Below are 10,822 nucleotides of genomic sequence, written 5' to 3'. Positions count from 1 at the left end.
GGAACTGATGTGCCCCATGTGCCTGAAGCACAGAGTCCAGGGAACGAGAAGTGCGGGAAGAGACCAGAAGAGAAGCCTCCACGCTAGGGCACTATAGTGATGTGAATGACTTTGATCTTCCTCCCAAGGGCATTGGGAAACCCTGCATCATTTTAAGCTGGCCAGTAATACAATCAAATGTAGGCTTTCAAAAGGTCACTCTGCCTGCAGGGAGGGAGGCTTATTCACAAGGGTAAGAGAGATGGAAGAATATTGCAAGTCATCCAGTTGAGGATAGCGACTGTGTCTTCTCACTTTCTATGTTCTGATGCTTGGGCATCTGGGGCCTGGCTGACCCTGGAGGGACTGCCCTCCCCAGGATTAGCTAATTCCTAGAGCTTGTAAACAACTGGCCATCAAGCATATCTTTACATGCAAACCAAACAATTCAGAGCCCATACCCCCAACTGTCTTTTTTTTTTTTTATCAAGCTCTTACAATCTGGGCCACTATCCACCTGCCCTAATCACCCCAAGACCAGGTACCAGACAACCAGACAGCCCTAGAGCCCACTGAAATTATTCAACCAGCTAAACCTAAACCTGTTTACCCTGCCTTGCCCATCCCTTCCATTGGAAACCACAATAAAGGCTTCTGCCATGTTACATTCTCTCTCCCTCTGCCTCCTGACAAACCCTGGTGCTTCCCTGTGTGACCCCCCATGGAGCGATATGCCCCTTCCTCTTGGGATCTGTGAGTATAACAAACTATCTTTTCAATGGCAATTGTCTCCCGAACCTTTGGCCTTGCTGTACCTCAATAACAGTAAAACCATATTTTACAATAGTGGCATAGTGGAGAAGAGAGGGGACATCTGAGAGATATTAGAAATCAGTAGGACATGGTGGTTGATTGCATACGGGGTAAAGTAGATGTCAAGAAGGAAATCGAGATTTCTAACCTGTAGGCCGAGAGAAATAACAGTAAACACTTACACAGCATTTGTGTTGTTCCAGGCCCTGTTCATTCAATTCTCTTTAAAATTTTAATCCCATTTCACACAAGTTGAAACAGAGACACAGAGAAGTTAAGTAGTCTGCAGTGGCCGAGACTAGCGAACTATTATCCATCTCCTCTCTTTTGCTTCCTGAGAAGGCAGCTGAGCTACATTTTTTCAGCCTTTTTTGAGGCTAGGTGTGGCCAAGTGACTGAGTTCTGGCTGTGAGAACATGGTTGGGGGATGGTGTGTAGCACTGCTGGGCCTGGATCATTAAATCCTCCCATGTACCAACCATCCTTCTTGATTAATGAATGGACTCTGGAAGCCTCCTGTTACATATGGTGGAGCCATAGGTAGATGGAGCTTAGGTCCCTAAATCAAGGAGAGATCAAGCAGAATTTTTCTGTAAAATACCAAAAAGTAAATACCTTTGAGGACCAAGAAGCAGAATTGAAGGTATTATGTAGATACGACTATAATCATTTAAAATATGGTAATTTAAAAATGTAAGAACTATTCTTAGCTCATTGGTTGTACAAAAAAAGTGCAGCAGGCCAAATTCAGTCACAGGCCTTAGTTTACCAAGCCTGCCCTAAATCATTGCTTAAAGGAAAGCTACCTGCTGATCTAGTAAACTTTCCATGAGTTTCCAACAGGCAGCTTGTGTGTCCAGCCCCTGAAACTTGGGGGCTGTTTTTTCCAGCAATTAGCTGCCCATAACTTACCCAAGGCCACATAGCTGGGAAGTAGCAAAGCACAGATTTGAACTTGCTGATATTGCACAATGCTGCCTGTTGAGAAAGAGGACAAGTTTGACTGTTGACATCCTCCAAGGGCTGGGAAGGGGCTGAGGAGGCTGGCATGCTTCATACTGTCATCCCAATTCTAAACCTTGAGTCGGAAAGAAATGCACAGAGACAAGCAGTAAGAGTTCTACGTTACACAACTGTGCCTTGAAAACCCACATGTTCCCAATTTAATAAAGAGATCTTGTTTGATAGTGTCAAGGATAATGGCTTGTTACTGTTCCTTCAAGGAGTAGGACTAATGTTCCGCTTCTTATAAATACCCCCTAATTGCCATTTCTTCCAACTCCAACTCTACCTGCCACCTTCTCAGGAGTGTCCCCCAGTGCAGAGTCCACCCAAATCTGGAAGCAATACTGCACTTCTGCTGGAAAAAGGTGGGATGGAGAGATGTATAAGGGCTGGCTCTGGGACCATCCCATGCTTTCCAAAGTCTACATTCCTTAGAGATTTTTGACACCTTATTTAAAATGACTAAGAAAACAAATACAGAATTTTTTTTCCTGGAACTTTACAGAAAATAAAAATGAAAGGAATGAGGTCTGGTATAGATTATCCTAAACACGTCCATGTCCAAAATATTGGATGGTGTATACTGTACCTAAAAAATCGGCAAGTCTTCCTGGTATAAGTTTGGAAAGAAAGAAATTGGCATTCTAAAACACCATTTCTGCTCATTCTTGCCATCTTTCCCCACCAGGCAGGATTTGTTTACTTCGGTGTTTATAGTTACCGGTTGGCCTCAAAATAGATATTTTAATTCTGAGATCTCACTCATGGACAAAGAATGTGAAGAGAAGTTTTCTGTGGTGATGTTTGCATTTTTAAATTACGGGTAATTAATCTCTCTTGTCCATCTCAGGAAAAAGAAGATGATTAATATGAAAACAGAGGTTGTTAGAAGAGAAAGCAATTAATAATGATTCATTTTGGGATTTTCCTTAGACTTTGCTTTTTTGTTTTTGGTTCAGGAAGGTAGATGAAAGATATTATTTTTACTTATCCTGGACTCTCAGTGTTTTAAAGACAAACAAATGATGATCTATATCTATATAATTTGCCCTATTTGTGAATACTCCATTATTGGTTGCCGTGGTTTGGTTCTCACATGCCAAATTCTAGAAATGCCATGCATAGTAAGTTGTCTTATACAATGCAACCAGAACTAGTGGTTGACTGATTAATTTTAAAAAGTCAACTGATCATAAAAACTTCATAATTACATCTTCAAATATTTCCTTTTCACTTAAAAGTTAAAAATGCTCATACATTTACCATCTTTTAGTGTACTATAGTGTGCCATCTTTCTTTTGAGTATGAGTCTGTTGTTGGAAATCTAATCAGGTAGCTTAAATAAAACCCAATCACAATAAATTAAAGTTTGAATTTTAATTTATTTAAAGAGGAATGAGAATTCAAAGACATTCAAGAATCAGTTGGAGGGAAGAATCATTTTTTATTTTATTTTTTGAATCTTTTACAGTTGTATCAACCACACATAATTCAATGGAAATTTTTAATGACTCATCTTTATTAAGTCTTTCTAAAGCATATAACTTAGTCATCATAGATATAAGCACTCTATGCTTGTCGCATTTGTACTTCATAGTTTTATGGGACATTTAAATTATGTAACTTCAGTAATCCACAAAACTTGCATAAACTGGTTTGGGATTAAATTCGACCGCAGATAATTCAACTGATGAACACCAAAAATGCACAGATGTATAGGGAGCAGCTTTGAGCATTCAGCTTGGTTTGTGAAGAGAATGAAGAAATGCAGTACTCTTACGAATCTATTAGGTAGAGGTCAATTTGAAGATCTTTGAATGTGTATGTAAAGTGATGTTTGCCTGCTTGTAGATTTTACAAGTCTATGTTATCACACTGAATAAACATAGTAATAGGGAGACTGCATGTACTACATTAATGTAATAGATATAGAAGTGATCTTGGTGTCTAAATTACTTGGATTTGAACTTCATCATCTTAGTAATAGCAGCCACAAAGTAGTAAAAAAGCAGTTATTGGCATCGTTATTTTTAAATTGACTCAAATAGTAGTAGTCTTCTTAACACACTATGGGTGAACTTATGTGTTAACAACTATAATCAGAATAGACTTACAGAAATTGTCAAATGCTTTGAAAAATTGTTTCACACATAAAACTCAAAATGCTTGATTCCATGATATTGAGGATGAGCTTTTTAGAATAAATAAATACATTTCTGTCTGATGAATTTCTATTCATCTTTGTTTCCCCCAGCTTGAAACAGACCAGTGGTTCTCAGCTGGGGCAGTATCACACACATAAACACCTAGGGTATTGTGGAAAATGTATGAAGGCTTGTCAATTACTGCTATGGTTGCAGGGTGTCATTACTGCAGGGAGCTACTGGCACTTAGTAGACCGGGTTCTGGGATACTGGGTCCCAGCAATGTGTAGGACAGTTTTGTACAACTTTCTGATGTCCTTCCAGAGGAGACACTCATGAAAATGAAAGATCTATTTAGATCTATATGATCTAGAAACTGTTTTATTATAAAGACAAATTGGGGGGGGGTAGATCTTTAATAAGTCATTTCTGCTGTAAGAAGATGTGTGTTTCTAAAGATCACTGTGCTATGCAAAATCATGCAATAAAAACAACAGGGCTTATGAGAAAAATGGGTTAAGGGACACGATACTCAAAAACTTCATGAGTGACATAAATAAAAAGGTGGGATCCCAGTAAAAATAGTAGCACAGTTTTATACATGGTAAATGGTTAAGAAATACACAAGAACTACAATAAATACTTTACTGGAAAAAAACCTAAAGTTCGCTAGTAGAAGTGGGCAACAGAAGAGCCGCCATTTGTGAGTTATTGTGAAGTGATGGAGGGAGGGTTATGTGAAACTGGACAGAAAATTACAGCCCCATTCACTACGTGTGCAGGCGTGGTGAAACGAGGTAGCTGGTAGGTGTTTAGTGTGTTAGCATGTACATGTGTGTATCCCTACATGGCTCGTTCAGCAAAGTGCACTTCTCTGGATTTGCCTGGTGTTTCTCGCTGAAAAAGTCCTCATAAGCAAATGTATTATGTTCAGATTGTTCCTTAATATATCAATTGCTTTCGAACAAATTTTAAAGCAAGTGTTACAACAGAACTAACTGTAGACTGAATTGTTCTAGGAAGGCAACTACCATGTAAATCAAGAAAAATGTTTTCTTTTGTTTGGAACTTTCCAAGATTTGTTCACCATTCCAGAAAATCATGTCCTTGAGGCAATGTCACTTGTGGTTCATGAGTTCCCAACACGACGCACTGGTATGAGCCTGCATTGGTAGCTGTCGTATTCCTGGTGATCTATGTAGAGGTGCAAGTACCAAAATATTCATTAGATCTTCTACTCTAACCTTTAACTGTAATAGTTAAAGAGCATTTATCTAAGAATAAAGAAATAAAGTTGTATTAGAGATTACGTTCCTGCCATTTCTCCCTTACATACAGTTAGGATATTATATTGAAATTTTTGAAATGACATGTAAAGGCCAATTATATTATATAAAAGGGGCACAATAAAATATGTATTAGGAAAAGAGGGTGGCTGTGAACCACGAGTATAGAGTATGTTTTTTTTAAAAAAGAAAGGAAATGTTGGCATATATTTTTATCCATGAATACATTTGAGGGTTAAATGAGATATGCCTGGCATATGATAGGCTTTAAATAAATGATAGTGGTATTATTATTTTTTGATACAGTATTAGAAGACACACATATCCAGTTGCTCCCTGCATCTTTCCTTTTGGATGTCCCACAGGGCCCTCAAACTTAGGAGATCAGGGTCACCAAACTGCCCATTACTCTCCCAAACATGCCCCCTACCCGGGTTATTATTTATTTATTTATTTATTTATTTATTTATTTATTTATTTATTTATTTTTGGCTGCATTGGGTCTTTGTTGCTGCACGCTGGCTTTCTCTAGTTGCGGTGAGCGGAGGCTCTTCTTTGCGGTGCGCGGGCTTCTTATTGTGGTGGCTTCTCTTGTTGTGGAGCATGGGCTCTAGGCAAGCGGGCTTCAGTAGTTGTGGCACGCTGGCTCAGTAGTTGTGGCTCACGGGCTCTAGAGCTCAGGCTCAGTAGTTGTGGCACATGGGCTTGGTTGCTCCGCGGCATGTGGGATCCTCCGGACCAGGGCTCGAACCTGTGTCCCCTGCATTGGCAGGCAGATTCTTAACCACTGTGACACCAGTGAAGTCCCCTACCCGGGTTTAACCAATAGTGAAAAGGCTTCATGTTTAACCCAGTAGTGACCAGCTAGCAAAGGAGCATTATCTGTGACTCTTCTCTTTTTTGAGAGGCCTATATCCAATAAACCCCCATTCCCATAAATTCCAGATATCCCCCTCTCTCCCGCCATGTGTTTCAAAGCTATCTGCTTTTCTCTAACCCAACTACTACCACATTATTTCAAGCTACCATCATCTCCTACCTCAATTATGGAAATAGCCTCTGAGCTAAGCTCAGTCTCCTTTCTTATCCCCTCAGATCTATCTTCTCTTTAGCATCAACTAATAGAAATACAATGAGCCACATATGCAATTTTCAATTTTCTGGACCATCATTTAGAAAAGGAAATGTGGGCAATCAATTTTAATAACAACTTATTTAACTTACTATATCCAACTTTTAATCATTTCAACATGTTATTCATATGAAAAAATATAAAAGATATTTGGCCTCCTCCTTCTGCTATGTCTTCAAAATCTGGCACATATTTTACATTTACAGCACCTATCAGTTTGGACCCGCCACATCTCAAGTACAATTTGAGAGAATTTTATGCTGTGCTGTGATACTCAATATATAATTTCTGGAAAGCCAGGTTTGACTCCGTGACTGGGCTTGAGTTGAATTGGAAAACATACCACGATCCATCCCTTTACAAATAGGGTTCCACAAGAAGGGTAAGCCCTGATGCCCTAAGACATCCATTGTGTGTCATGAATTAACATCTCTCCTGTGAGAGTCCTCAAACTTCCTCTTCTACCCCTCTGTACACATACACCCTGAGTGATTTCATCCAATTCAGTGCTCTCAGCTACCAGTAAATGACAAGAATAGACAAACCAGTCTCCAGCTTGGCCCTTTCTTGAGACTGATCTCCTCCTTCTGAACTACTGTAGGGACCTCATTTCCTTACCTGCATCTCCAGATGCAATATAAACCCACTCTTTTTCTTGGTTAACAAGACCACCTCATTCCACTGCCAAGGTTAAAACTCCAGTCGTCTTTACCCCCTCTATCTCTCTCTCCCTGATGCCAAATCAGTCACTAGTTATGATCAATTCCTCTTCATTAAGTAAAACTGTCCCTTCTATCTCCATGACCCCATTGTCTGTTTGAATTGTTGCTGCCCTTATTTCCAGGGAAGTGACATAGCTTCATAATTCTCCCAGTTGGTCTCCCTGCCTCCACTCTTTCTCAAATCCATTATCTTCCTTGCTGTCACATTGATTTTTCTCTGAATAATAACAACAACACTAACAATGGCAATGCACTTTCTTGCTTCAATCTTCCCTTACCTCAGCTCCTTATTGCTTACAGGGCCAGATCCGCGCTCCTTGGATTGGATTAGGAAATTGGGCTTTGACGTACCTTTCTAGCTTAACCACGTCCACCCTGTCATAGACTTAGGGAGCTAGCTATAATACATCTGGCTTTTTCCCCATTCACAGCTTTACACAACCTGGATCATCTAACATGCCATTTTCTACTTTATTTTTATGCCTCACCTCTACCAGAATATAAAATGGAGGCAAAGACTTGCTGTGTTTTGTGCAGTACCATGCACCCAGCACACAGAACAGTGTCCCAGAGTACATGATGAAATTTATCTATTGAATGAGTAAGTCAATAAATTGTTCTGAGACAGGCTGAGACCTGGGACCCTTTGCTGCAGTGCTTACACCTGGACAAATGTCTCCTTGAGCAACAAAATACAAAGAAACTATAAGGGACTAAAAATAACTGTGTGCATGCACAGTTGAGGCAAATTATAGACAAGAAGATACAAAAAGACCAAAAAGATGCCATCGAAAACTACTAGAGCTAATCAATGAATTTGGTAAAGTTGCAGGCTACAAAATTAATGCACAACAATCTCTTGCATTCCTATACACTAACAACGAAAGATCAGAAACAGAAATTAAGGAAACAATCCCATTCACCATTGCAACAAAAAGAATAAAATACCTAGGAATAAAACTACTTAAGGAGGTAAAAGACCTGTACTCAGAAAACTATAAGACACTGATGAAAGAAATCAAAGATGACATAAACAGATGGAGAGATATACCATGTTCTTGGATTGGAAGAATCAATATTGTGAAAATGGCTATACTACCCAAAGCAATCTACAGATTCAGTGCAATCCCTATCAAATTACCAGCAGCATTTTGTACAGAACTAGGACAAAAAAATCTTAAAATTTGTATGGAGACACAAAAGACCCCGAATAGCCAAAGCAATCTTGAAGGAAAAAAACGGAGCTGGAGGAATCAGACTCCCTGACTTCAGACTATACTACAAAGCTACAGTAATCAAGACAGTATGGTACTGGCACATAAACAGAAATATAGATCAATGGAACAGGATGGAAAGCCCAGAGATAAACCCACACACCTATGGTCAACTAATCTATGACAAAGGAGGTAAGGATATACAATGGAGAAAAGACAGTCTCTTCATTAAGTAGTGCTGGGAAAACTGGACAGCTACATGTAAAAAATGAAATTAGAACACTCCCTAACACCATACACAAAAATAAACTCAAAATGGATTAGAGACCTAAATGTAAGACCGGACACTATAAAACTCTTAGAGGAAAACATAGGAAGAAAACTCTTTGACATAAATCACAGCAACATCCTTTTTGACCCACCTCCTAGAGTAATGGAAATAAAAACAAAAATAAACAAATGGGACATAATGAAACTTAAAAGCTTTTGCAAAGCAAAGGAAACTACAAACAAGATGAAAAGACAACCCTCAGAATGGGAGAAAATATTTGCAGATGAATCAATGGAAAAAGGTTAATCTCCAAAATATATAAACAGCTCATGCAGCTCAATATTAAAAAAACAAACAACTCAATCAAAAAATGGGCAGAAGACCTAAACAGACATTTCTCAAAAGAAGACATACAGATGGCCAAGAAGCACATGAAAAGCTGCTCAACATCACTAATAATTAGAGAAATGCAAATCAAAACCACAATGAGGTATCACCTCACACCAGTTAGAATGGGCATCATCAGAAAATCTACAAACAACAAATGCTGGAGAGGGTGTGGAGAAAAGGGAACCCTCCTGCACTGTTGGTGGGAATGTAAATTGATACAGCCACTATGGAGAACAGAACGGAGGTTCCTTAAAAAACCAAAAATAGAATTACCATATGACCCAGCAATCCCACTACTGGGCATATACCCAGAGAAAACCATAATTCAAAAAGACACATGCACCCCAATGTTCATTGCAACATTATTTACAATAGCCAGGTCATGGAAGCAGCCTAAATGCCCATTGACAGACAAATGGATAAAGAAGATGTGGTACATATATACAATGGAATATTATTCAGCTATAAAAAGGAACGAAATTGGGTCATTTGTAGAAACGTGGGTGGCTCTAGAGACTGTCATACAGAGTGAAGTAAGTCAGAAAGAGAAAAACAAATATCGTATATTAACACATATATGTGGAACCTAGAAAAATGGTACAGATGAACCGGTTTGCAAGGTGGAAATAGACACAGATGTAGAGAACAAATGTATGGACACCAAGGGGGGAAAGTGGTGGCGGGGTGGGGTGGTGGTGTGATGAATTGGGAGATTGGGATTGACATGTATACACTGATGTGTATAAACTGGATGACTAATAAGAACCTGCTGTATAAAAAAATAAATAAAATTAAATTAAAAAATTAAAAAAAAAAAAAAAGACCAAAAAGACCAACGGCCACTTCTGAAGAGCCGGGAGCAAAAGCAGGGTAGTGTGCATGCCCCCTGCGCACACCACCACCAAAGAGGGGAGCAAACAACCTGAGCCATCACTCCAGCCCGACCCCTGGACCTGCACGTACCCTCACCCCATGTAAGGAACCAGCTCATTCCCCCTCAGTGAGCAAGCAAGCAAGGGAAACTGTTGCTTGTTCTTGCTGCCCCCTGCGCAGAAGGGGTCCCAATAAAGCCTTGCCTGAATTTCTTGTCTGGCCTCTGATCAATTTCCATTGATTAAGAAGGCCAAGAACCCCGATCTGTAACAGTTCCAGGGCCACCTCTGCAGTGAAGCCTGCTCCATGCTTCCTTTCATTCTCAGCAGGGTGATTGCTCTCTCCTTTGTGACTGCAAAACACACCAAATGCACCATTATTTTAGCACTAACAGCATACTGTATATATTTACTCACATATACATCTCTCCTCTTTATTTGCGCTCCTTGATGGCAGGAATACTCTCTTATTCATCCTAAATGCCAATTATAGTACCCAGTTCATAGTAGGCATTCAAAAACTGTTTTATGAACAAGTGAATACATGAAATGAGTTAGATAGAGGAAGAAGAAGAGTATTTGATTTGGCCAGGGATCACACACACACATGCACACACACACCCCCCCGTGAGGAGTAAGACACACAAATCACCCTATGCAACTAAATGTTGCAAGGATTATTCTCTGTGAGAGACAGATATTAGGCTGGCTGTGGTGGCCTTTAATTCACCTTTGTAAAACAGTTTTAAAAAGACAGTCTGGCTCATAAAACATAATAGATAAGTTGTAAATCCACCAATTTGAGATTTTTGGAATGAAAATACTGATAGAGTTTGACCTTTAATGAGCTATTTCCATTATTAAAAAGGTTCTACTTTTTTGTAATGAAAGAACAATGATTTCTGGATGTTTTATGGTGTATTTGTTTCAGTTGGTTTTTACCTTCAGTCACCTCAGCAAAAATAAAGAGGTTTCCCCACTGGGGGAATTTCAG

Source organism: Balaenoptera musculus, chromosome 12 (genome assembly GCF_009873245.2).
Source record: "Balaenoptera musculus isolate JJ_BM4_2016_0621 chromosome 12, mBalMus1.pri.v3, whole genome shotgun sequence".
NCBI classification, from domain to species: Eukaryota; Metazoa; Chordata; class Mammalia; order Artiodactyla; family Balaenopteridae; genus Balaenoptera; species Balaenoptera musculus.
This window is presented reverse-complemented; position numbering follows the sequence as displayed.